The sequence below is a fragment of the Phocoena sinus genome, chromosome 2, assembly GCF_008692025.1.
Source record: "Phocoena sinus isolate mPhoSin1 chromosome 2, mPhoSin1.pri, whole genome shotgun sequence".
NCBI classification, from domain to species: domain Eukaryota; kingdom Metazoa; phylum Chordata; class Mammalia; order Artiodactyla; family Phocoenidae; genus Phocoena; species Phocoena sinus.
The window spans coordinates 149,469,571-149,493,678 of record NC_045764.1 but is presented as its reverse complement, the minus strand read 5'-3'; the positions used below and the strand labels follow the sequence as shown (position 1 = coordinate 149,493,678).

The following is a 24,108-nucleotide window of genomic DNA, read 5'->3' as shown; positions in this document are numbered from 1 at the left end:
TAGGACCTTAGGGACTGCTATCATCCCGCCTCTCTTTTTGTTTTTTATTGGATTTTTCTGGCTGCATTGGGTTTTTGTTGCTGCACGGGTTTTTCTCTAGTTGCGGTTGCGCGGGCTTCTCACTGCAGTGGCCTCTCTTGTTGAGGAGCACGGGCTCTAGGCACGCGGGCTTCAGTAGTTGTGGCGCACGGCCTTAGTTGCTCCGCGGCATGTGGGATCTTCCTGGACCAGGGATCGAACTCGTGTCCCCTGCATTGGCAGGTGGATTCTTAACCACTGTGCCACCAGGGAAGTCCCCCGCCTCTGTTTTATAGTAACTGCAGTAACAGCATCTCAGAGAATTTAAATCTGGGAAGGGAACCTACAGTAACTCACTTTTAACTAAGGGTCAGAGACGATAATTGACTTCTCTAAGGTCACACAGCTGCAAAATGGAAGAGTCAGGCACAAAACCCCACATTCCATTTCTTTTCACCATCTTGCATTGATCATCTTAGTCATCATAATCATCAGTTCCAGCCTATTTGTAAACCAAGGATTTTGTTTACAATTCCATCTCTTTAGTTTCCTTAAGGCAGTACACAAAGATTTAAAAAGAAGAAACTTGACAAAAAACAAAACCAAAAACCAGGGTTGGAGTGAGGTCTTTAAGAAGAGGGATGCTAGAAGGCCCAGGAACACAGACTTAGCACCCCTTGGGCAGCCAGTTAACGCAAGGCTAACTGTCCTCACTGGGCATTTACAGAACAGCTGCAGTGCTCTCAGCACTGCATGTGGCACAACAAGGGGTGCAAAGCAGGGTCCCACTTGCCCCTTCTCTCCAGGAGGCTGACAGTCAGCTTCTGAGATAGGTTGTCGTCAGAAGGAAAAACAGACTTAGGGTGGATTAGTCACTTAAGAACGGAATTTGATGGAGTTGCATTTTCTGGGGGTCAGGTTCTAAAGTCAGTGTGTAAAGTGAAAAATAAGAATATAATCAAGATTAACCTTGAAAGTCCCTTAGGAGGGCACCAGGTAGGCGGCAGACATACTGGCTCTTGATACTTAAATTCATCTTAGGCTGTTCCTCTAGTTCTGGAAGAAGTTGCAGTTTCCAAGGTCAAGCAGCAGATGAAGTGTCTTGAATTTGGGGGCTCTGTAGTATGAAATATGTGTGTGTTCAAATACTACAGTCTCACTCAGCATGCCGAGATACTTATACTGTGATATTCCGCAGGCAGCAGGCAGGCAGCAGGCTCAGGGCTCTTAGCCCATGCTCACGCCTGAATAGATGGAGGGTTTATAAGTTAGGAAATGACCATAGGACGTTAAGCAAAAAAGGCTCTTTGAACAGGTGAGCAGAGTGCAACGGAGAGATCCATGGAGTGGGTTTTAACTGCAGGATTGCAGAGGAAGGACTTATGCTTGGGGTGACCTGTCATTGCTGTGGGGCTGGGCGAGGGCAGTGCCATGTGGAGCAGACACTTTTCTCTGCTCTAAGGCCCTAGCCCTCCACATCCGCTCTCCTTCTCTCCCCTTCCCCTGCTTCCCTTCCCCAGCCTCCCTACTGCAGGCCATTGTAAGGGGCCTGCAAGGAATCTACCTCATGAGTCTGTGTTGACTTCCTCTGTGGCCTCCCAGTAGCATGTGCTTTGGGACAACTTAGGAACCAAATCCACTCCCCGATCCCCACTTCCACTTGCACTAGAGGTGGGGAAAGGCTCAGGATTTCCTCCAAGGAGCCTGTGCTGACCTACCCAGCTGGCATTTAGGATCTGAATTCCCAGTTATGGAGAAAAAGAAACCTGGCCACAGCAGTAGCAGTGGAACCCTGCCCATCATTGTTTATAGAGTGCTTTCCCCCACATTCTTCCTTCTTTTACTCACTCATGCTATATGCATTTTTTGAGTCCCTACTGTGTGCTTAGCTCTGTGCTAGGTACTGGGGATGCCTCCCCCTTCAAGGTGTTCACGGTCTGCGAGGGAGACACACACACACAAAAGCCAAGAGCTATTAGTGCCACGGATGTCAATGTGAAACTGTTCAGGGGTCTGCAGGGCTCAGAGGAGGGACAGGTCAATTCTGCCAGGCCAGAGGAGAGAGGACCGTTAGGAAAGGTCTAGGATGGCCCCAGTGCCTTGCACGGTCCCTGTGCTCAGGGAAGCCTGGGGAATTAATGAATAAGAGGCTTTCTGGAGAAAGTGGTGTGTGAGCCAAGTCCTGAGAAGCGAGTAGGCGTCCACCAGGTGGCAAAGGGGGTCAGGGCATTCTAGGCACAGGGAGCAGCTCAGGCAGGGCCTGGAGTGGAGGCGTGACACAACACGGTCTTCTCCAGCCGCTGCAAGCAGCGGGTGTGATGGAGCACGTGTAGGAGGGGGTGCAGAAAGGACAGACAGGGGCCAGGTCACGGGCCAGCCATTTGTGTCAGCGGAGAGATTTAGACCTTACTCTGAGGGCACTGGGGAGCCACTGAGGACTGATTTTGTGTGCGCGTGTGTGTGTGTGTGTGTGTGTGTGAGGGTGAGAGAGGATCAGATTTTCTTTTTAAAAGGTTACTCACTGTGATGTGGAGGATTGACTGGAGCTGGGGAAAAATGGGCAGTAAAGAGACCAGTGAGGAGGTCATTGCAGGAGGTCACTGTGGTCCCTGGGGTGAGATGGAGGAGTCTGAGCCAGAGCGGTGGGGGAGGGAGAAGCTGGATTAGGAAGGTGTCGAGGGAGTTGGGTTGACAGGCCTTGAGGACCAACCAAATGAATAGAGCAAGGGAGAAGTTGAAGTGTTTCCTTAGGTTTCTGCTTGAAACAAACAAGGAGGAGCAGCTTTGAGGGAAGAGACAATGAGTATAATTTTGTACATGTTGAGTTGGAGGTGCCTCCCGGACACCCAAGAAAGCAGTTCTAGTGGGCAGTTGGACATATGGGTCTGGGGCAGGAGACTCCCCCAAGGGATGGCAATGGGCAGCATTGCCCCCTCCACGAACTCTACCCAAGCTACCCCAAATAAACGTCATTTAAGTAAAAATGATTACTTACTGTACAGCTACAGCTTCAAGACAAGTTCCAGACAAACCCAATTACCTCCCAGTAGCCCCCTCTGTCTGTCAGACACTCTGGAACAGACACTTGGGAATCACCAGAACACAGAAGGTGGTTGGAGCTTGGGGAGCTGATGGCATCACCCATGGAGAGCATGCAGTAGGAGGCAAGGGGATCACCGTTTAAGGGGTACGGTACTAGGCAAGTCAGCAACGGAGACCAGGAAGGAACCAATGGTGAGGAAGGAAGAAAACCAGGAGAGCATGATGTCATAGATGTCAAAGGAGGAGGGAGCTTTGCATTTTATAACAGGGACCATGGTTTTGTGCACCTAGTACAGCACATGGCACATGGCAAGTTTTCCATAAGTCTTTATTAAATTGAGCTGAAATTGATCAACTGTTAATCATTGGGGACGTCAAGAAAGAGAGGACTGAAAAGAATGATTGACTTAGGAATTAGAAGGTTCCTGGGTCTTTGCCATGGGTGGGGACTTCTCATTTGATTTAACCTCCCTGAGAAATAGGTGCTGCAGGTGTCACCAGGTGCCCCAGGGTTGGAGTGACATGTGCAAGTTCTAGAACGCAGGTTTCTTGACTCCAAGTCCACCTTTCCCTGAACTGATGGGGAAATAGGGAAGAGTCCAAGGGAGTGATAATGCTTTTAATTTCTGATATTAATGCCCCAAATTGGGACATCTGGTTAGAACCAGAGGCAGGATGAATTGTTATATGCAGCATTTACGTCATTTGTTCATATTTGTGATTATTAGGTGGCTGTGATCCTCTCAGATGTGTATTTAGATGAGACTCTTTTCCCGGAGGGAAAGATAGAAGCTTGAGCCTAGGTGTTGTCTCGGGGGGGTGGGGGGGCAGTGCAGAGGAGTCAGTGTAGAGGTAGAAGGACATGCTGGGGTAGTCTAGGTCTTTGGTCTGCAAACAGCAGAAGCTGACTCTGGCTAAATTAATGAGAAAAGGAATGTACTGGAAGGATATCTGGTGACTCACTGAATGTCCTGGAAATCTGGAGACTGAGGCTCAGAAATCAGTCAGGACCTGTGGGAAGTTGGGTAGCTGAAACCAAAGACGAGGTGATGATGCCACTGGCCTGGCATCACCGGTGCCTGCTAACCTGACTGCTGCCACCGCCTCCAGAATGAATTTTGAACTCTCCCTGATTCTTTATGTCACTCAGTCCACAGGCAGAGCCCAGGCTGAGCATCGGGTTGGCCATCTTAGGTCACATGCTCATGTTCTCACAGATTCTGGAGGTTACAGCTTCCCCAGTTGCAGGTGGAACTCTCCCTCCCACAAGGACTCACAGTGCCAGGTTCCTTAAACCTGGGGACAGGTACGCATGCCAGGTGGACAAGTGTCCACCATAGAAGCCAGAGTCCGTTCTAGCCCTCAGACTGGGATGACTGGGCAGTGCTGGACATGAGGTGGAGATGGGGCATCCCCCATAGGCCACTGAAAATATCCACGTTTTGATCTTAATCTTTTTGGACATCTTTCTGAATCCTTTAGCCTCCAGCTAAACTTTAGGATTCTTTTTTTTAAAAAAATTAATTAATTTATTTATGGCTGTGTTGGGTCTTCGCTGCTGTGCGCGGGCTTTCTCTAGTTGCGGCGAGCAGGGGCTACTCTTCGTTGTGGTGCGCGGGCTTCTCATTGCGGTGGCTTCTCTTGTTGTGGAGCACGGCCTCTAGGCACGTGGGCTTCAGTAGTTGCAGCACGTGGGCTCAGTAGTTGTGGCCTGTTGCCTCTAGAGTGCAGGCTCAGTAGTTGTGGCACACAGGCTTAGTTGCTCGACGGCATTGGGATCTTCCTGGACCAGGGCTCGAACCCGTGTCCCTTACATTGGCAGGAGGATTCTTAGCCATTGAGCCACCAGGGAAGTCCTAGGATTCTTATATGCTCTGGAGATCTGAGCATTTCATCAGCAGTTGGATTTTTCCTCTGGAATTTGAAGGATTCCAGTGGAAAAGAGAGCTCATCCTAGCATCTGGATCCTCCCTGCACATTTGATTCCACTTGGAAAACTTCAGCGCTGCCTTGTAAGGACAGAGGCCAGAGCTTGGCTCTCTCTGGCTAAAAGGCAGCTACAGTACAAATTCTGTTTCTCCTCTGGGGTTGGGCAAGACCCACAGGGCCATGAGGTGTTTGGGAGGTGCTACCTTGCTTTTGACTGGGGTTTGGCTTCAGGCTTGGTGCCGAAGTTGTCCAGAGTGACAGGAGTAGGTTCTTCTCACGTTCTAAAGATGTCAACCTGGTGGAGATGTCCTATCCAATATCCTGCCTGAGAGAGAGCTAAAGGAGGTAGGGCTTCATCTGCCTGGGGCTGTCAGCATTGCCAGTCGCATCCCTGCCCAGTTTCCTCATCCAAACAAGAGGGTGTTTGTTCGGTGAGCACCAGCTCCCTTCTTGCCCTCAGATCCTCTGGTTATAGCTCTTTGACATCAGGGCACCTTGACTGAAATCTTGGCCATTCAGTTCCAATAATCTTAGACGAAGGAATTAATTTGCTTTAAAGAGAAAAATGCAGTTTTGAACTTCTGGACTCAAGGCTGTGGTGGCTGCCAGCATTTCAAGGGTCTTTTCCACTGGTGCCTGTTAGTGGGGAGCTGCTGCCTCCACGAAGCTGAGTGTGTCAAGGGCTGGGTTCTTGCACTCCGGACTGGAGGTAATTCCTGAGGCTGAGGCCTGCTCACCAGTGTGGGGTCAGGGTGACCCCCGGGAAGGCCGGAGCAGGAGTGTTCCTAGCCAGTGCTGGCTCTGGCACAGTTTGCACTGATTTGCCCATTTTTGTACAGATGACATAGAATCGTGTTGAGAACAACACAGAAGCGGAAAAGATGTCTTGGAAGGATCTGAGCTGTTTTTACTAAAACACAGCTTTGATCACGTCACCCCTCTTAAAAACCTTTGAGGGCTGCCCAAGTCCTGCAGGAGGAACCTCGCATTCCTCAGAAAGGCCCCCAAGGCCCTGAGAGCCCCAGCCCACCTCTCCACCTCCTCTCCTGCCTCTCCCCCTTCCCTAGCGCCGCCCTCTATGCTCTCTCCGCTCCTCCAGGCCTCTGTGCCTTGTGCATTGTTGTTCCCCCTGCCTGGAGCCGTCCTCCCTGCCCTTTTCCTGGCAGAAGCCCACAGAACCGGTCAGAAGTCACCTGCTTCCTTGCTGCCTTCCTGAGCTGCCACCTTAGCGTTTCTGCAATCGAGCAGGGTGTTTGTTCGGTGAGCAAATTGGCCATTCAGTTCCAATAATCTTAGACGAAGGAATTAATTTGCTTTAAAGAGAAAAATGCAGTTTTGAACTTCTGGACTCATGGCTGTGGTGGCTGCCAGCATTTCAAGGGTCTTTTCCACTGGTGCCTGTTAGTGGGGAGCTGCTGCCTCCACGAAGCTGAGTGTGTCAAGGGCTCAGCCATGAGCGGTGGCTGTCCTTACAAGGCAGCGCTGAAGTTTTCCAAGTGGAATATATGTGTGTATACGCACAAAGAGCCTCCTTACAGGAGGATGCTGGCATCAGCTGCAGGTGTGCCTGGCTCCTCCCTGGCCTAGCACTGTGCCTGGCACACAGTAGGTGTCCCGTGACGGGACCGGAAGGGCAGCCTGAGGGGATGTGAGGGCGTAGGGGCAGGCCCAGGACCTGGCCTCGGTCAGGGGACACGTGTGATTGGTGAGCTGACAGCCTCCCTTTGCACCTGCTGGTGGAGCTGCTGCCTTGGTGGCTTTGCTGTTTCTCTGAACCTGAGGGAGACCCTGGTGAGCGTGGGAAGGGGATTTAGGGCCACAAAGCCCGGCACCTGGGTCCCCCTCACCCTGAGGAGGCATCTATGGTGAGGAGCTGGTTTAAAGGTGGCAGAGACTTTCCTTCCCATCAGCCCAACCCCTGAAGAGGGCTAAACACCAGCTGCCCTTGGAGGACCCCTTAGTGTCCAGGCCTGGCATTGTCTGCTGGCTTTGCACAGAGAAGGAACTAGCGAGAACGAGTCAGCACAGCATGAGAGGAGGCACTGAGGCTCTAAAATGGAAAGCCCTGTTCAGCCGAGTGACCGTCAGGACAGGCTGTGGCTCTTTCTGTTGGAGGAAGAGGGGCACCCACCTGACAATGACTGCAGGATGCAGCAGGAGCCCCAAAGCAGGCACTTGGGGTCTCAGTTTGTCTATAAAATGAGACACTTACACCACATGTGGTTCTTTCCTGCTCAGAAATTCCCCAAGCCTGTGAACGGAGCCTGGCAGGCAGTGTCTTTGCGGTGCCTCACAGTGAGACCTGTGTTACCTCACAAGAACCTTCCTGGTGTGGAATAGTTACCCGGGGTCTGCATGCCACCTAGAGAGAGCCGTGGAGGAGCATATTTCCCACCATTTCTGATGAGGTGGACTTTCTTTCTTAAGAGATTTTCTTTCTCAGAGTTGAACCCACACATGCATGGGCCTACTTGACCACTGTGAGTGCATGGCCTCTGCTGTTTGCAAAATATGTTTCCAGACCAGGAATCACATCGTATTTCTAAGATCTCTTTTAGGAACCCATTGAAGTGTGTCTTTGTTCTTGGTCCTTGGAAGATCAACTCAGAGGAAACTTGAGTGGTGGGGTGGGTTTGATGTCCTAGGGAGGTGTTGGCCCGTTTTGGGAGGGATCTGTTTTGGGATCTGCCTTTGTTTCTGCCTCCAGGGGGCCTGCTCCCTCCTCCTGTCCAACTCAGTCCTCCACCTTCCTACTCACATCTCTGTCCTCCTTCCTCATCCCTCCCCAGCAAATCAATGGAGCTACCTCCAAGCCATCCTACCTTGCTTGGTAGGATTGGGAGGTGTCAGGAAAACTACTTTTGAAAAAGATAGTCCAGGTAACTCACATAGAACAATATATTTTTTAAATGTAAAACTTGAAGCTATAAAAAATGTTAATTTCCTTTTACGTACTAGTATTACTCTTGGGAATTTATTCTAAGGAAATAATTCTAGAAAGGAAAAGAGCTATACGCACAAAGATATTTATAGCAACGTTGTTTAAAATAGCAAAAAACTGTAAACAGCCTGAGTGTTCCACATGGCTGTATAATTTGTGATACCTAGACTCAGTGCAATATTGTGTCACTGTTAAATTAGTATGAAGATGATATTAATTCGTGCGAAAGTGCCGAAGAATTTTGGTGAAAAAGTGGCTTGTTTTAACAGGCAAATTGCACATACACTTGATGAGTGCATAAAAACTGATTACATTAGCTATGGTATAAATTGGCATAAGGTAAATACAAGATTTAGGTGAAGTGGTTATGAGTGGAGTATTTATGTGTTTGAAATTGCTTTACGTATATACTTTTATGTAATACTTTAATATATATTATATAATATATATTAATATAGTTGACTATATTATACCTTTAAAACATTTCTATTATATATTAGTATACTCTAATATATACTATACTTATATAATAAATACACGTATATACTTATATATTATATACTTAAAAAAAAAAGACCTTAACTTATCAACATCTTTGGATCTGGGTGGGAAGGAGGCCAGGGGGAGGAGCTCCAAGCCTCCCATCTGTTACCACCTGAAAGAAGGAACTGCTGTGTCTTATCAGCCCCCTGCACTGCAGGAGCTGGAAAGTTCAGATTGGCTGAGCCTGACTTCATAGGTTGGCTAACTACATAACTTCGGGGCTCCCAGCGGACTCGACCTGATGCAGGCGACCCTCAAGTGGCCTCAGAGCCCCAGATGATTGTTTGCACCTGGGTTTCTAGGGAACCAGCCCAGTGAGTACATGTGGCCCTGAGGCTCTGTCTCTAAGCCGCCCCCTCACCTCGAGGCTGCCTGGTCCTGCTGGCCCAGCCGCAGGGGGAGGCAGATTCTCTCTTCTGTAGTTCACACAGGCGGCGGGGAGGGTGTGCTTTGCAAAATGACCTCCTGCACAGTGTTGCACAGATTCATTATAGTATCGAAACTTAGAGTTGCCCTTTAGCCAGCCTCATGAAACCCCCCACATTCATCCAGCCTACCTCTGGTACCTCTGGCTTGGCCTGCAGGGCCCTCTGACCCCTCTCATCTTGCCATGAGCTGTGCTGGGACTTGCAGCTGCAGGTGTGGCCTGTGGCTGAGCAGCTGACTGTCTTCTGACCGCCTTCTGACCACCTTGTATCTCTGGCATCACAGAACCTTGGGACACCTAGTGCACGGCTTTCTCACCCATCACTCCCCCTTTGGGTTGCCTCCCTGTGTGTAGCCTTTTCTCCTTAGTGGGGAACTTTCTTGTCACGTGGAGTATCTGTTGGAGGGCCCATGATCATTCTTTCCCTGTGACTAGCACAGTCCAAGGCAGGAAGTGGAGACTCCTTGTGTTGCTTGGCGTCCCGAAGTGGGTGGAGCTGGAGAGCCCTGGGCAGACCTCGAGCGGGCAGGTTGGAGCCTGCTAACACAGAAGCCACCGCAACAGAACGTGTGGAGAGATGGGTTATCGCAAGCACATAGCCGCTAAAGCCAAATTCCAGAACTGTCAAAGATTTGGAGTTTGTTGTTCCAGGATCAGACTGAAATAGGGCCTTGTGGCTGGCAGTTTGCCAGAGTCAGAGAGAAACTGGAGAGCGTGTTGGGCACAGGGCTTCCTTGGATACTCATGAAGGGTACTCAGGCCGGTTTCATGTCTCCCATGACACGCAGGCTTGTGCGTGGGTTTGGAGGCAGGGGTGGGGAATATCCATGTGCTTTCCTAGAATATCGTGTTCATTCCTAGATGCCGTGGTCCCATCCCCACCCTCTACAGTGACCACCAGCCAGCTCCAACGGGATCATTGCTGGTGGTGTATTAACTGACACAGAATCTAAGTAACATGCTGTCTTCCTGAGCCCAGGACCCAGCAATAACTGCTCGTCTCAGTTCCCTAATTTATAGACCACGTGCGTGCCCCAGGGTTGTCAGCAGCTCAGTTTCTTGAAGCTTGAAACACATTTCCATAGAAACAATGCTATAAATGGTAGTTGAGTTCCTAGGCTAGCCCACAAAGAGCCCTAGTGTCACCTACGAAGTTGCTGAAATAAGGTATTAGTAAAATTGAGAGCACAAATGCAGCAGTAAGAGTTAGCACCCGGGACGTTGGAGGTTAAATGGTGTGGGTTTATTTGTGTAACTTTGTTTCTTTGGTGGAGGTGTCTTTCAGAGCCCTTCTGACAAGGGAAGCTCTGGGGCCCTCCCCCTACCTACAGTCATTACCCCTCCTCTCCCAGTTTACATTCCTTCTTCCTTCCTCGTCAAGCCGGGGCCCTGAGCCTACCTGCCCCCGGGACCAGGGCTGGGGTGTTTTTATTATGAGGAAATCCTGTTCAAAGGCCTTTACATCGTCAGTATCATCATCATTATTTAAACCATCTTGATCAACTTAACATAATAAACATTACACCTTAGCAATCTGCATTGTTCAGAATTCTCTCCTGATTGCTGCTAATGTTCCTATGGAAGTTTTAGCATAGTTGATAAGTCCACCTCTACTATTTTTTGTACCGATTTTGTCCCTTAACATGAGTTCATCAAATGGTTTCATCACATTGTTTCCATATGTCAGTCCTTTCCTATTTCATTCTGTTAACATACCATTCTGTAACCTGAATGGAGTTCCATTTGGGGGGGTGTCTATATATAGGTGCTATGAGCATCGTTTATAAAAACTCCTTGGTGGTGCTATTTTATTTTATTTTATAAATTTATTTATTTTTTTTATTTGGCTGTGTTGGGTCTTCATTTCTGTGCGAGGGCTTTCTCTGGTTGCGGCGAGCGGGGGCCACTTTTCATTGCGCCGCGCGGGCCTCTCACTGTCAAGGCCTCTCTTGTTGCGGAGCACAGGCTCCAGACGTGCAGGCCCAGTAGCTATGGCTCATGGGCCCAGTTGCTCTGCGGCATGTGGGATCTTCTCAGACCAGGGCTCGAACCCGCGTCCCCTGCATTGGCAGGCAGACTCTCAACCACTGTGCCACCAGGGAAGCCCGGTGGTGCAATTTTAAGTTGTTTCCGTGGGATCTGGTTCCCTGACCATCATTACCTGATGGAGTCTTAAACACTTGCAACACAACGCAAATCACATTCTAGAAAGATTTGAACAGTTTATAGTGGTACAGCAATATATGTGCAGCTGTTTCCTGATGACCCTGCCAGCAGTTTTCTTGTTTAATTTATTTACTTACTGTCACGTTGACTCTGGCCATAAGGGGCCCTTAATGGTGTTCTAATCTGCATATCTTTAATTGCTGCTGAGACTGTACATTTTTCCGCCTGATGAGTTACTGCTTGTCCTTCCTTATGTGTCAAACAGCGCTCATCTTCTGTGACTGCGGAGCCTCCCCACATACATGTATCTCCTCGAACCACTTTCCTGTTGGGAAGTGCAAAGTCCTGCCTTCCTCCCTCCCTCCCTGGCTGGGGCCCCCCCCCTTGAGCTGCGCTAGCGCCTCTCCACACCTGCCTGGTTCACCACCTCTGCCATTCCTTCCATCGCCTGCAGCCCTCGGAACTGACTGGGACGGATGCTCTCGGTGGGGCCGGCTGGGGCTGGGAGGGACCAACAGTGGGGGCCCTGTGATGGGGCAAAGGTGCCAGGCAGGGGCTTGCCTGAGTGGTTCTGAAATAGGTTCATGAAGTGATCTCCTTGGAGGGAGGCCGCGCTGGGAGATTCTGGGAGGAGCCACAGGCTGTGAGGGCTGGAGAGGGCACAGGAGTTCATCTGGTCTAAGGGTCACCCACTCAAAGGCCTGCGGGGAACAGGGGGGATCTCAATAACAGGGGCTGGCTGGGTGCAAGAAAACAGCACAAATGAGATGAGAAACAATAGTGACCCAAGGCCTAGAAAGGGGTGGAATCTGTGGAAAGTTGGAATGTGTGCGTGCCATCACAGTGCCATTCCCCTCCTGAAGCCACTCCCCTTGTGCTGCTACTTAGCTCCACCTGCGAGAAGGAGAGCCCAGTGTGGCCAGTGTTCCAATTTCTTTCATGACAAACCAGAAATCCCGATTTTTAGCTTAAACCTCCTGATTTAAATAAATGGTGAAAATCAATTTAATTCAATTAAAATAAAATACATGAGATGGGTCAAATACAGTGTATCTGGGAATGAGAATGGCCTGTGAGCCTCCAATCTGTACCGCCTCATTATTTGACGTTTTTTCTGGGAAAATACAGGCCCAGGGAGGTATCCTCATATAGCCGAGAGAAGGACTCAGAGAGCCCAGAGGTCAAATACCATCTGTCTGACCTTGGAAGAGCTGTTTAACCTTTCTGAACCTCAGCTTCCTTATCTATAAAATGAGGATAATGGCTTCCTCTCAGGGCACTGGGTGGACCCATTGGGCTCGCATCATGTCAAGCATTTAGTAGGTGCTCAGTAAATGTGTTGATAGGTCCCGCCTGGGGTCATCCAGAAAATCAGAGGAAGAACTAGGCTTAGAACGTCACTTTCCTGACTCCCAGTCCAGAGCTTGTTCCACATCACGTTGGCCTGCGTTCATGGGAATTTCCAGAGGTGTTTGGACACAGGGGTCCTTCTGGTCCCTGGGCAAATGCAGGTCACTTTATGAGAGCTTGCCTGACAGCTACTGAGCTCAGGTAATGGGGACTTAGCTCTGTGGACTTTGCCTTGCAGTCCCCAGAACCCAGGAGATCCAGTCTCAGTAGTAGTAGTAGTAGTAGTAGTAGTAGTAGTAGTAATACCATACAGGGAATTCCCTGGCGGTCCAGTGGTTAGGACCCGGTGCTTTCACTGCCGGAGCCTTGGTTCGATCCCTGGTCGAGGAACTAAGATCCCGCAAGCTGTGTGGCATGGCCAAAAATAATAATAATACCATACACCACTGAACCTAAGAAGCCAATGATTATAAAATGACCATTATTTTATTTACAACTATGAAAAAGAAAATGCTGCTAATTAAACCTTGATGTGCTATCAATTGTAAGATGCATCCTCACTTCAGAGATATTAAAATGTGCATCTTAGAATGGAAGAAACAGAGTACTAATAAAAGTAGTGATAATAATACTTACATTTTATTGCCTACCTCAGAATTCCACAAATGTTATTTGTGCATTTATCAACAAGCACTTACTAAGCACCCAGCATGTGCAGGCACTACGTAGGCACCAGGGATACAAGGTGACTAAGAACTAGGCTGTGCCCTTCAGAAGCTCTGAACCTAGTAGGGAGATGGTGCAGGAAGCAGCTGTAGAGCAAGGTGTAGGGGGTGGAGTCAAGATAAACAGACCATGCCATGGGAGTTAGGAGAGAGAGTGGCTGGTCTCATCCTTAGGGACAGAGACCAAGACAGTTCGGGGTGCCTGGGATTGATTTAAGTTCTCCCAGGAGGCAGGAAGTGAGGGAAGCAGATTTGGGCTGGGGAAGAAGCTAAGCAAGGAGGGATGTGTTGCAGCTGGAGCTAGCTTCAGCCAGATACCACAGGGAGCCCTGCACTAGGAACTGCATCACCACAGATTTGATCCCACCTTTCTTTTGGACCCACCCCTCTCCACCCACCCCCCCTTTGGCTGCAGTGCTCTCTCCTAGCAAAGGCTCCCTTTGAGCCCCCTCACAGGGGCAGCTGTGAGCCCTTGGCAGTCAACACTCACAGTAGCTGGGAGTCAATACTAGCAGCAGCTGCCCTCACAGTGCACCAACCTGGTTAAGGGGCTCTGGAAGGGCTCCAGCAGTGTACACTGCAGTGGCCGTGCTCTGCTTGGAGGAGTCAAGGAAGGCTTCCTGGAAGAGCTGCCATTAAGCTTAAGTCAGGACCAGGGTATGGCAGGTTTACCTGTGGATGAAAGTGGGGGGAGGAGGAGCACGTGTGAGAGAGCAGGCATCTTGGGGAACTTCAGGTTGTTAGGCTATGTAGGCCTGGGGCTGGGAAGTAGGGCAGAGCCAGATCATTCCAGAACTGCAAGTGCCTAACAGTCTGGCTAACAGTCTCAACTTTTTGCAGTAGATGATGGGAGGTATTGAAAAGGGATGTGATCACTCTGATGGCAGTGTGGGTGATAGGTGTGCAAGACTAGAAGATCAGTTAGGAGATGAGAAAAAATGGGAGTCAATACTTAGGAAGACTTAACGTACGCCAGGCACTGTTTTAAGCTCTTATCATCCCCTTCTTGCACATGAGAAAACCAGGTGGTTAAGAAACTTGCTCAACGTCATCAAGCTAGTGTGAGCCAAGAATTGGACTCAGGTCTCAGCCTGTGCTCTTAACCTGGACATTCCCATGAATATGAATTTTGGCTTCTAGTCCAAGGTGCATCATTTGTATTTGTTTTCATTTAAAAATAATGCCTTAAAGCATGCCCAGTGCACACCCTGGATCTCGGAGGGCCCGTTCCTCCTGGCCCACAAACACAAGGTAGGGAGGCTGAGCTCCAGAAATCAGATCGTGAAGGAGTCTGTCCTGGGGTTCTGCAGGGGACGTGGGACTGTGCTGAAACGAGGCCTTCGGGAAGCTGGCAGCTCTGGTTCTGTGAAGAAAGGGTGTTTCTGTCCCCGTGGCCCTGCCGGCCCACCCTCCGTGGTGGCCACACCTGTTTTGTCCTTCTCCCTATCCCCAGCCAGACGTCTCTCCTAGAGTGACAGCAGCAACTGGGGACATCTGCAGAAGTTCCCTCTTAGGCTTGACAAAGGCACTCAGAACCTGGCCCAGGCCTGCGAGAGAGGGAGGTGGAGGCGGGGGTAGGAGGGCCACGGGATGAGGACAGCTGTAGGCTGCTGCGGCAGGCACGGCCCTGCCCCGGAACAGGTGAGGTAACCGTGAACTCAGGCGGAGGGCCCCCTGGGTTTTCATGGGTAAAAGAGAAGACAGTGCAGGGACTTCTCAGCACACGGTGGCTTAACTTCACAGCTGGGGTTTTGAGCTCCCTGCTCCCTCGGAAAGGACGTGGCAAAAAAGGGGTGAAGAGAAGGCACAGGCATCAGAGGAGCGTCCCTGTTCGGGCTGGGAGGGCGCACAGTGGAAAAGCTTGGAGGGAAGGACACAAAGAGCAGGGACTGAGCAGAAGCCTTGGAGAGACACCTGGATGGGACATTGAGTCAGTGTTGGAAAGAGTCTCTCTGAGAAGAGCCCAGCATAGGGTCACCCTGAGGCTGATGGGGGTGGACCTGGGGTCCTTTCAGAGGAAAAAGAATCTTGACTGGACTAGGTTTTTGAAAGGGAGAAGCTAGTTTTGGGAGAAGGGGATATAGGGTAAAACAGTAAAAAAAAAAAAAAAAAAATTGTCACCTCGTATAGGTATATAGCACGATAAAGCAGTTTTCTTGTCCTTGTGATTCTCCAAAGTCCCGAGAAAGTAGGCATTCTTTTATTGTTTGTGTAGCAAATACTTACAGTACATCTCCTAGGGAGCCAAAATGCAAGACTTGGAGAAGGTAAGTGTCAACTTTCCTAAGATCACACAGTGGGTTGGCTTTAGTTAGGCAGGACCCAAACTCAGTCCTGGTTCCCTGCTCTTTCTACAACCTTATCTTTCTTCTGTTTTAACTGTAGGTAATTAGGTTCTAGAGGTAGTACCTTTATTCTGAAAAGGGAAATGACAACAGGGACACAAGGAACATAAGGGACATAAGGAACCCAGCATTGTGGACTTGGGATTTCCTCAAAGGTATTTGTACCCCCTATTCCCCACATTCCTGTAAAGGTTGGTTATTCACTTAAACACACCATGTGTGCTGGCCTTGATGGAAAGTCCTGACAGAGAAAGGACAATGGAAAAAGGACAGGAAAGCAGGCATGGGGTTTGGGGTGAAGAAAACTCCTCTTTTTTTTTTTTTTGCGGTACGCGGGCTGCTCACTGTTGTGGCCTCTCCCATTGCGGAGCACAGGCTCCGGACACGCAGGCTCAGCGGCCATGGCTCATGGGCCTAGCTGCTCCGCGGCATGTGGGATCTTCCTCGACTGGGGCACGACCCCCTGTCCCCTGCATCGGCAGGCGGGCTCTCAACCACTGCGCCACCAGGGAAGCCCGAAAACTCCTCTTTTAAATCGTGAATGATGAAAGCAGAAAGTTAGAGGCAGTGGATGGGTGGTGAGAACCTGGCTTCCTTGGAAGCTTTGGGTTTTTTTCTCTTAATAATAGCTTTATTGGGATATAACTCACATAGCACAGAATTCACCCTTGGAAGCTTCTTAATGGTGTCAAGTTGTCCCAGAAGTGGATGCTGACGATGACCACTCAGGGCAGTGAGGGATCACTCTGAGTGGAGTCCAGAGAGCTGATGCCATTCTAGGAAGCCTCTCTAATGCCATATTCTACTGTCACTGGGACCCAGAGTTTGAAATCCTGTCTAGGGTGCTTTGCTTCCTGGAGTGTTTCTCAGCAGGTGCACTCCCTGGGAACTGGAGCTCTGTACCTCTCTCTTTTCTGCAGTTTGTAAAGAAGCTTGCTGGTGGAGAAAAGTCTGCTGTGTGGGTAAGGTCCCTGGAACACCTTTTTTTTTTTCTTACCCAAAAGGCACCCTTCTTAGCTGCCTCTGTAGGAAGGGCTGGAGCTTCTAAAACCAAAACTTTCACTTCACATGTCAGTGATTCTGCACTGTCATATCTGCAGCAAAACTGACCTCCAGGGCTTTCCTGGAAGAGCTGCAGCTTTCTTTATACATCCTCAGCTGCCTGCCTTTGGGAGGGAGACTTCTCCTGCCAGGCAGGGGCCATCTGGGACAGTCTTGGGCCCTCCTCCCCTACACACGCACACGCCGTTTCTCCTCCCTCTCTTCCTTTGTGAGCGTGAGCTGCTCCAAGATGAGCAGGGCTGTTCCAGGTCAGTGACTTCTGTTTCTCATGCATCCTGCCACCTACCTCTGCTCCCTGCGCTGCTTCCTGGGCCTGGCCCAGCATCCCGGCGTGGGACAGAGAGGGAGTCCTGGCGGGACAAGGCTGAGGAGTGCCCTTTGGAGCAGCTCCCACTTGTTCCCTGGAGGCTAGGCTCTGGCTTCATGGTGGCAGGCTCTTCTAGAAATGTGCTCCCCAGCCAGGGTTCTGCTTGGTGGGGAACATTCCTGGGCTTGTCTACACTGGCTATCGGGGGACTTGCTCTGGACTGGCTCTAGGCCAGCTCTGGGGACCAGGCCCAAGGGGGAGGTCAGGATGGCTGCAGGTTTGCAGAGGAGTGAGCACTGCAGACCAGGTGGCTTTGCTTTTGCTTCCCTCACTTGGATGAGGTGTCAGTGGGAAGGAAAAAAATCAGACAAATGGAAAAAACAAAAAGGTTTTACACAGAACCTCTGCCAGGAGTCCTGAGAGTCCAGCCTCTACTTGGGGGCCAGCATGCCTGAGCGTCCCAGTCCCTCAATTGCTCACTGCCTTCCTCTAGGGGAGATGGGAAGAGGAACAGAGAGATGACAGACTACTGGCTTGCCTTGTGGTCTTGTGCAAGTCACTCAGCCTTTCTGAACCTCAATGTTTGCATCCATAAAATGAGCGGGATGAAACTCTCTCACACACAGGCTTGTTCAGTAGGCTGTGTGTGGGGACATCCTTTGAGAATTGTCAGGAACAATACTGTCAGAGCAGATGCTAAATCCGAGAGCCTGGGCTTTTCTTTGTTGGAGGTCGTTTCCCTGGCTCCTCCATTCACTTTTTACAATCACAGAATCGTGGATTTTAAACTGGAAGGAATTTTAAAAGGTCATCCGGTCCAGTCCCCTGGCATAATTATCTTTATTTTGCAGGTGAGACTAAGTTGTCATTACTGTGACATTTCTGTCATACCATGGTGCAGATAAGCCCTTTTCCTCCTGGGTAAGGTGAGAGCTCCAGATGCACATAGGTGCTCGCGCCAGTGAAGGGACGGAAGAGGACAGGAAGGTCATGCCCCTTAGAAGCAAGTGTGGGGTTCTGAAGGTTTCTAGTCAGAAGGTACCAGTGTCATCTCTGTCATCCACTGGGGGCAGGGGGAGGGGCACGGTGGGGAAGGTCCTTGCCCTGCAGGTTCAGAGGGACGGTGAGAATCACATTCTGCTGCCCCTCCCCTTCCCCCTGAGAAAGCAAGGGATGCACCTGCTTCTCAGGACTGTCCACAGGGGAAAAGCAGCTGCCAGGACACAGTGTATTCTTCAGTGGTTTTTCCTTCAAAGAAGAATCTCCTTCTGACCCATCTCCTTGGGGAAAAGAAAAAACAAAAACAAAAACAAATGAAAGGAACTAGGAAAAAAGGGCTCCCTCCCCAGGACTTTCTCCTGGCCCTGGAGCCTCATGGTATGTGGGGGCCAGCAAGAACCTCCTGAGTAGCAGAAAGGTTTCCCATCTTCCCGCCAGTTAAGGAGGCATCAGGGGATGGTAGGGAAGGTAGGCGAAATATAGGCATGCAGTCAAAAGCTGCCTAACTTGGGCCTCAGTTGCTAGAATTAAACCAAGGAGCTTTTCACACCTAAGTAATCAAGACATGGGTCTTTTATAGGAGCTGGGAGCAGTTTCTCAATAACCTTAACACCACTAGGATGCTGATAAGCCAAACAGTGAAGCTTGGGGAGACTGTTAATGAAGTGCCCCTGGAGAGGATTAAGCATGCTTTACCGTATCCAAAACGAGAGTTTTCTTTGTGGAAGAAAGCGACTTGTGTCCTCCCCAACATCACACACATACTTTCCTGGCAGGCCCGCTGGGTTTCCAAACATTTCGTCACCGTCTCGTCCTGACCTTGGTGTGAAAGGAACGAGCCGCGTGGCCTGTTGGTTCCAGCAAAGCCATCGGGGGCGCCGGCCTGGGCTGGGGGAGGGTGGCGACTGACTTAGGAGTGGAGGTGAAGTCTGCTGGAAATCCCCAGCCTGGGCAGCCGCCGGAGGTTTAAAGACGCCTTCTCCGGCCTTATTTGGTCTCAGGAAGTGGGCGGCGCCGGGCCTGCTGGCTGAGAGGCAGACCCGAGACAGTTGTGCTGATGAAGTGGTAGAGCTGGTTCCTGCTCGCCGCCGTGCCGCGCGCGCCGGCCCGCCGCTGGGCGCTCCGCGCTCCCAGCCCCGAGTTGTGCAATCCTTTGTAGCACGCCAGAGAGTCCTCCTCCTTCGCTGTTGCCTCTCGCCCTCTCTCTCTTTTTTTTTCAAGCTGTGAGCTCAACCGATGAGTCAGAGCAGTGCAATCCTGACACTGCATCGGAGGACTGGGGGGTGACACGGAGGGAGGGAGAGCGATCGCGAGGCGGACACCACGGGCGCGGGGTGCGCCGAGGCTCCTGTGCCGGGAGCGAGGGGTGACAGCCCGCGCGTCCCGCCCGGGCCCTGCCAGCAAACTTCCCGGCCTCGGGAGGCGCGAGCTGGCGGAAATTCTGCGAGCGTCGCGGGGAGGCGGCGGCGCCTGTTTGTTTTTAAAATCGGGAGTGCGTGCAGGCGGCTGGAGCCTTGGAGGCGACCGAAGGCGGCGGCCCGCGGCGGAAAGGGGACAGCCGATGCCGGAGCTCGGGTAGAAGCAGGGTAAGTGGGGCTGTTGGGCCGGCGGCCGAGGCCTGCACGCGGCTCGGCGCAGAGCCCGCCCTGGCTGCGGCGGCCAAGGGACCCCGGGCTGCGCGCAAGCAGTGGCGGCTGGGGGCGCGGGCTGCAGCTCTGCAGGCGCGGCCCGGAGCGGGGGCGCGGAGCCACGGGGGGCGCGGCGCGGCAACTTCTGCTGCCCGAGCGGCCGTGGTGGTGGGTGAGCGCGCTTGTGTACGTGCGTTTGCCGCCCTGCCGCCCGCCCCCTCGGCGGCCCGCACCCCCCGCCCGCAAGTGCCTGTGCAGAGCCAACCCGCCGTGTTTGTGCAGCTACGCAGCTCGCGCGCGGCCCCCGCCCACCCAGGCGCGGCCCCGGCAGGAAAACCCTCCCAAGCCACCCGGCCCGTGGTGGTAGCGGCGGCTCCTCCTCCGCCTGAGCGAAACGTGGTGTCCGCCGGGACCGGCTTGCGTGACCGAGCCTGGGTCCGAGAGGTACAGGAGGGTCTCGCGAGCTGCGGGAACTTGGTGCGGGAGCCCTTTCCCTTTCCCGTGTGCGCCCGAGAGCGGACGTGGAAACTGCACGCGCGCCCGGAGTTTGGGGGACAGAGGTGCAGGGGTGGCAGGGAACCGGGGCCAGTGCAGCTGAGGCCTAAGCTGGAGCGTTTAGGGCGGGCGGACCGGCCTCACCCCGCGCACCCCGCGCACCCCGGCGCTGCCGGCTGCTGGCGCACCTCAGACCTGTCATCCTTCGCCCAACCCCTCACGCCCCGTGCAAACGCGGCCTGCGGAGTTCTCCCGCCGCCTCACCTTGTGCTGCGTTTGGTGGTGCCTGTGCGGAACTCGGGAGCCCGGGTTTTTTTTCTGGAGCCTGCGTAAGGCCGGCTTGGTGGCGGTAGTCATACCCCCCTTACAACTCACACATCCAGGAGCGTGTGCACCAGGTTGCACCTCTAGGGCCCCCACCAGGCTTCTGGATAAGGGCCTGACGCTTTCAAGCCTCAGCCCCAAGGAAGTCTCAGGAAGGCGGACCTAGAGGAGATACCTGCCACTCTGAAGTGGGAGCCCCTGGGTATTGCAGCCCACCCTCCAGAGTGAGCTGCTGCAAGGATGAAAGGGGAAGTTACTCTCCCGCATTTAAAACTTTGTCGGTCACAACTTTAGTGGCTACTTCCTGCTTCCACGGTCCCACCTGGGACCTGTGTGCCAGCCTGTGCAGCCTCGCTCAGGGGACGGTGGGATGGGGGAGACCTGGCTGGCCTTGGGTGAGTCTGGAGGCCGCCTAGGCACGTGTGTTCAGGGGACCCCTGTTGGCAGCTGTGGCTGGAGGGAGGGAAGGTCTGGCCTGCTCCAACAGGGGGAGCCTGGCGTGGTGGCAGTCTGGAGGTCTGGCCTCTCCTTGGCCCTGCAGCTTCAGGATTGAGACTGGAGGCCTGATGCAAGTGGAAGAAACGCAGCTCTGAGGAGAAGCCTCGTCTCCCTTGTGGGGCCCCGGCTAAGGGAAGGAAACCACTTGTCTTGCTCCAGAACCTCCTAGGGATGGTGTGCATGTGCCACTTTAACATCAGAGAAATGCACCCTTTGCACAGGCTGTTAGATGGCTTCAGGATGAAGGGGAAAGGAGAAACCGTCCCTGGTTGGGAATTTGTGGATCCTCCTTTTCCTACGGCTCTGGACAGTGAATAATAGGGGTGTAAACACTCAGTTACTGTGATAAACCATCTCATTGTATGGCTCTGGCCCAGTCTCCACTCTAATTGGATTGGCCTCTGGCGGGTTACTCTGGTCTGAGTAGCTCCCAGAGGCCAGCGGGGTGAAGAACCTGGAGGGTTCCTCCCCCGCCCCCCAACCATGCAGCTTGCTCTGGGACGACCTGACCACTGCCAGTGTGGTCTCCCCAAGCATCGGGAAGAACCCACACTCCTCTTGGCTCTGTCAGCCCCTCACCCCACCCTAGGAAAGAGTGCCCTGGAGTGCCCGTGGGGATGAGAGTTCAACTTTTAAATGTGGGATTTAAAAATAGCTTGAGTGTTTAGCCCTGTGGGTTGCTGCTTTTAATAAATGAAGAAGCAAAAAGGCAATATGCAGTTACAGATTTCAGCTGAAGGCCTCCTGTGGCTGCAGAACTCAGGAAAGGGGTGCCCAGTGGAGACAAGGCCTCTGGGCCCCTGAGTGGGAGAAGGATTGGCAGGGGGGTGCGCATGGAGCAGAGTGTCCTGGAAGGGGAGTGGGTCCAGTCCAGGAATCTTTGGCATTGACAGCCCCTCTCCTGCAGTTGGGTCTCCCAGAAGCAAACCTTGCTCCTGGTGGAATGGGCATGGCCACAAATAGCTGGGAGATTCCTGCGTGTCCTTCTAATCCTGTTTCAAATGTCACTTCTTTGGAGAAGCCTCAGCCTTCTGAATACTCATTTCCACCTTATATAGTCATTCGTGCACATACTGTAATGTGGTGATCAAATCATAAACTGGGAGCTAGAGTTCCTATACCTTCAAAGAGTTGAGGTGAGGATTTTGCAAGTTAGTACATACACACCAAATGTTGAAAGCACATTTCAGTATTATGAGAGCTCTGCTCTAGCATATGCTCTATATTGTTCCCACAGTGTCCGGCATCTAGTAGGTGTTTAGCATATGTTAGCTGAACAAAATGAATGAAAGATCTCCATCCAGAAAACGTGGACTTAGCGTGTGGTGGGCCCAGTGAGTCCTGCTGCGGGATTCATACTGTGCCATTGCTTTCAAAAGGGTTGGTCCATGTGTGAGTCTGATGCTGGTGAACCCAGTCTCCTGGCACTGCCCTATGGCTGGCCTTCTGGAGAATATGTCCCAGTAATCCTGACCCCAATGGGACCTCAGGGTGAAAGAGTTTTGGAGCCTCCTGCCTGGGAATCTGCTAACTTGGGCATTTCCTTTGGCCAGGCCAATTGGCACCCTTCCTGTGTGTGCTCGAATTAGTACAGAAGCAGCCTGGGGGCTCCATTCTTCCCTGACACTCCACAGGCTGCAGCAAATGCAGCCAGGGGTCGTGTTCCATTGGAAGAGTTGCTTCTGCACAGGGAGGATCGCTCTGGCTGTGTGGGGCTGAACTAAGTAAACTCCTTGAGCTGGGCTGGAGCTGGGTGGAGTGTGCTGAAATCCCCAGTTTTTACTTGTGGGATCTGCATTTGCGTTCGAAGCAACATTCAGGATATCGTGAGACTGTGAGCTCATTTCATGAATCAGAAGCATTACAGCATAACTTCGGTGTTGGAAACTGCTCTTTGGAATCCAGATTACCCTCCCTCCACCCCCAACACACGCACACTTACAGGGGCTCTCACAGTCACGCACTTGGGAACAATAACAGTCAGTGGGACATCAGTTAGGATTCCAGAGCCATCAGGCAAAACTTGTGTACACCTACTTCCCTCCCCACACTCAGAACACCATTCCTGGATGGTGTGTGAACAAATAACCTGGGCAGTGACTCTGAAGGAAGCCTGGCAGGGGCATAGGAATGAGGCTTGGGCAGACCTGGGTTCGTTCTTCAGCTGCCCCACTTGCTGTGTGGCTTTGAGCATTGCTTAACTTCCTGAGCCTCAGTTTCCCTACCTATAAAATGGGGATGATAATAATTACTCATAGGGTTGCTACAAAGGTTAAACAAGATCATGCATGCAAAGTGACTGGCACACAGTAGGTACTCAACAGATGATGGCTAGTATTTCACCAGTTCCTACCAAGCCCAGCTCTTGTTTGCCTTTTGCTCCTTCCAGGGAAAAGGAAATGAAGGGTCACCTGCTTGTGGTAGGAGGGTACCCTTCCAGGCCACTGGGCTTATGTAAATGAAGCTCATTTTCGAACTCCCTAGGCCCTGGGCAAAACTGTGTGATGCACTCCAGCCTGGACCAGCCCAGACCCTGCGGCCTGTGTACTTTTGCAAGGGATTCTGTCCCTGCAGCGGAGGGTTAAGGGCTCAGCTTCCCAGAGATCATACTGTGCTCTCGGGAACTTACCCGCCCAGGCCTCAGGCTGAACTGCTCAGGTGGGTGGGAGGAAGGCTGCTTTAGAAAGCCAAGGAAAAAATCCTCTTGTCTTCGCTTCACCTGAAGCCTCTCAGTGTGACCTCAGTGGAGTTCGGGTGGAGCCTGGGGTGGGAGTTGCTCCTAAAAGCACTTTGGCTGTTTCACCAGGTAGCAAGGGTGGAGTGGGAGGGTGGGGGGAACACCAAGATATTATATAAGAAGAAAGTTAACACATGCCTGAAGAGAGCTGGGGTTTTGCAGGGGTGAGGGTCGGGGGCTCCCTGCGGGACTCAACTTACTGGTTGTGGTTTTCGGGGACTGGTGGGGAGGAGAGGGGCTGGAGGCCTGAGCCGTCCCAGCCAGTGGTTCTTGATCTTGCTCTTCCTGGAACGGATCCTGGTGCTATGGCCAGCCGGGGAAGGTGCTCCCTGTTCACTCTGCCTTTCTCTCCAGCCACAGGGAGCTTGTGGTGAGTGTTATTTTTTCCAGGCAATGCTTCTTCCTCTAGGAGTCTCAGGAAGGGGGGAGGGGAACAGCCAGGGCAAGTTTGTCCTGGCCAGAGCTTGGAGAGAGGGAAGTACAACAGGCTTGCAGCCAGAAGGGGGTTCCCTCTGAGGCCACCCATCTTCTCTGGGGAAATGGGGTCCAGAGAGGAAGGAAAATAGTGGGGG

The 24,108-nt window shown here is 51.9% G+C and overlaps 1 protein-coding gene across 3 annotated transcripts in view; it reads left to right on the top strand.

Moving 5' to 3' along the window:
- The window catches only part of MIDEAS (mitotic deacetylase associated SANT domain protein), a 67,168-nt gene that overhangs the window by 6,447 nt on the left and 36,613 nt on the right, over positions 1-24,108 (top strand). Inside the window, exon 1 of one of the 3 annotated variants that reach the window (XM_032621665.1) lies at positions 19,131-19,429. The exons of 1 other annotated variant lie outside the window; for it this stretch is intronic. The gene's annotated coding sequence lies outside the window, so the exon portion shown is untranslated. Of the gene's footprint in view, positions 1-19,130; positions 19,441-24,108 lie in introns of those variants that run through there. One more of the 3 variants, XM_032621663.1, reaches the window with a different exon arrangement.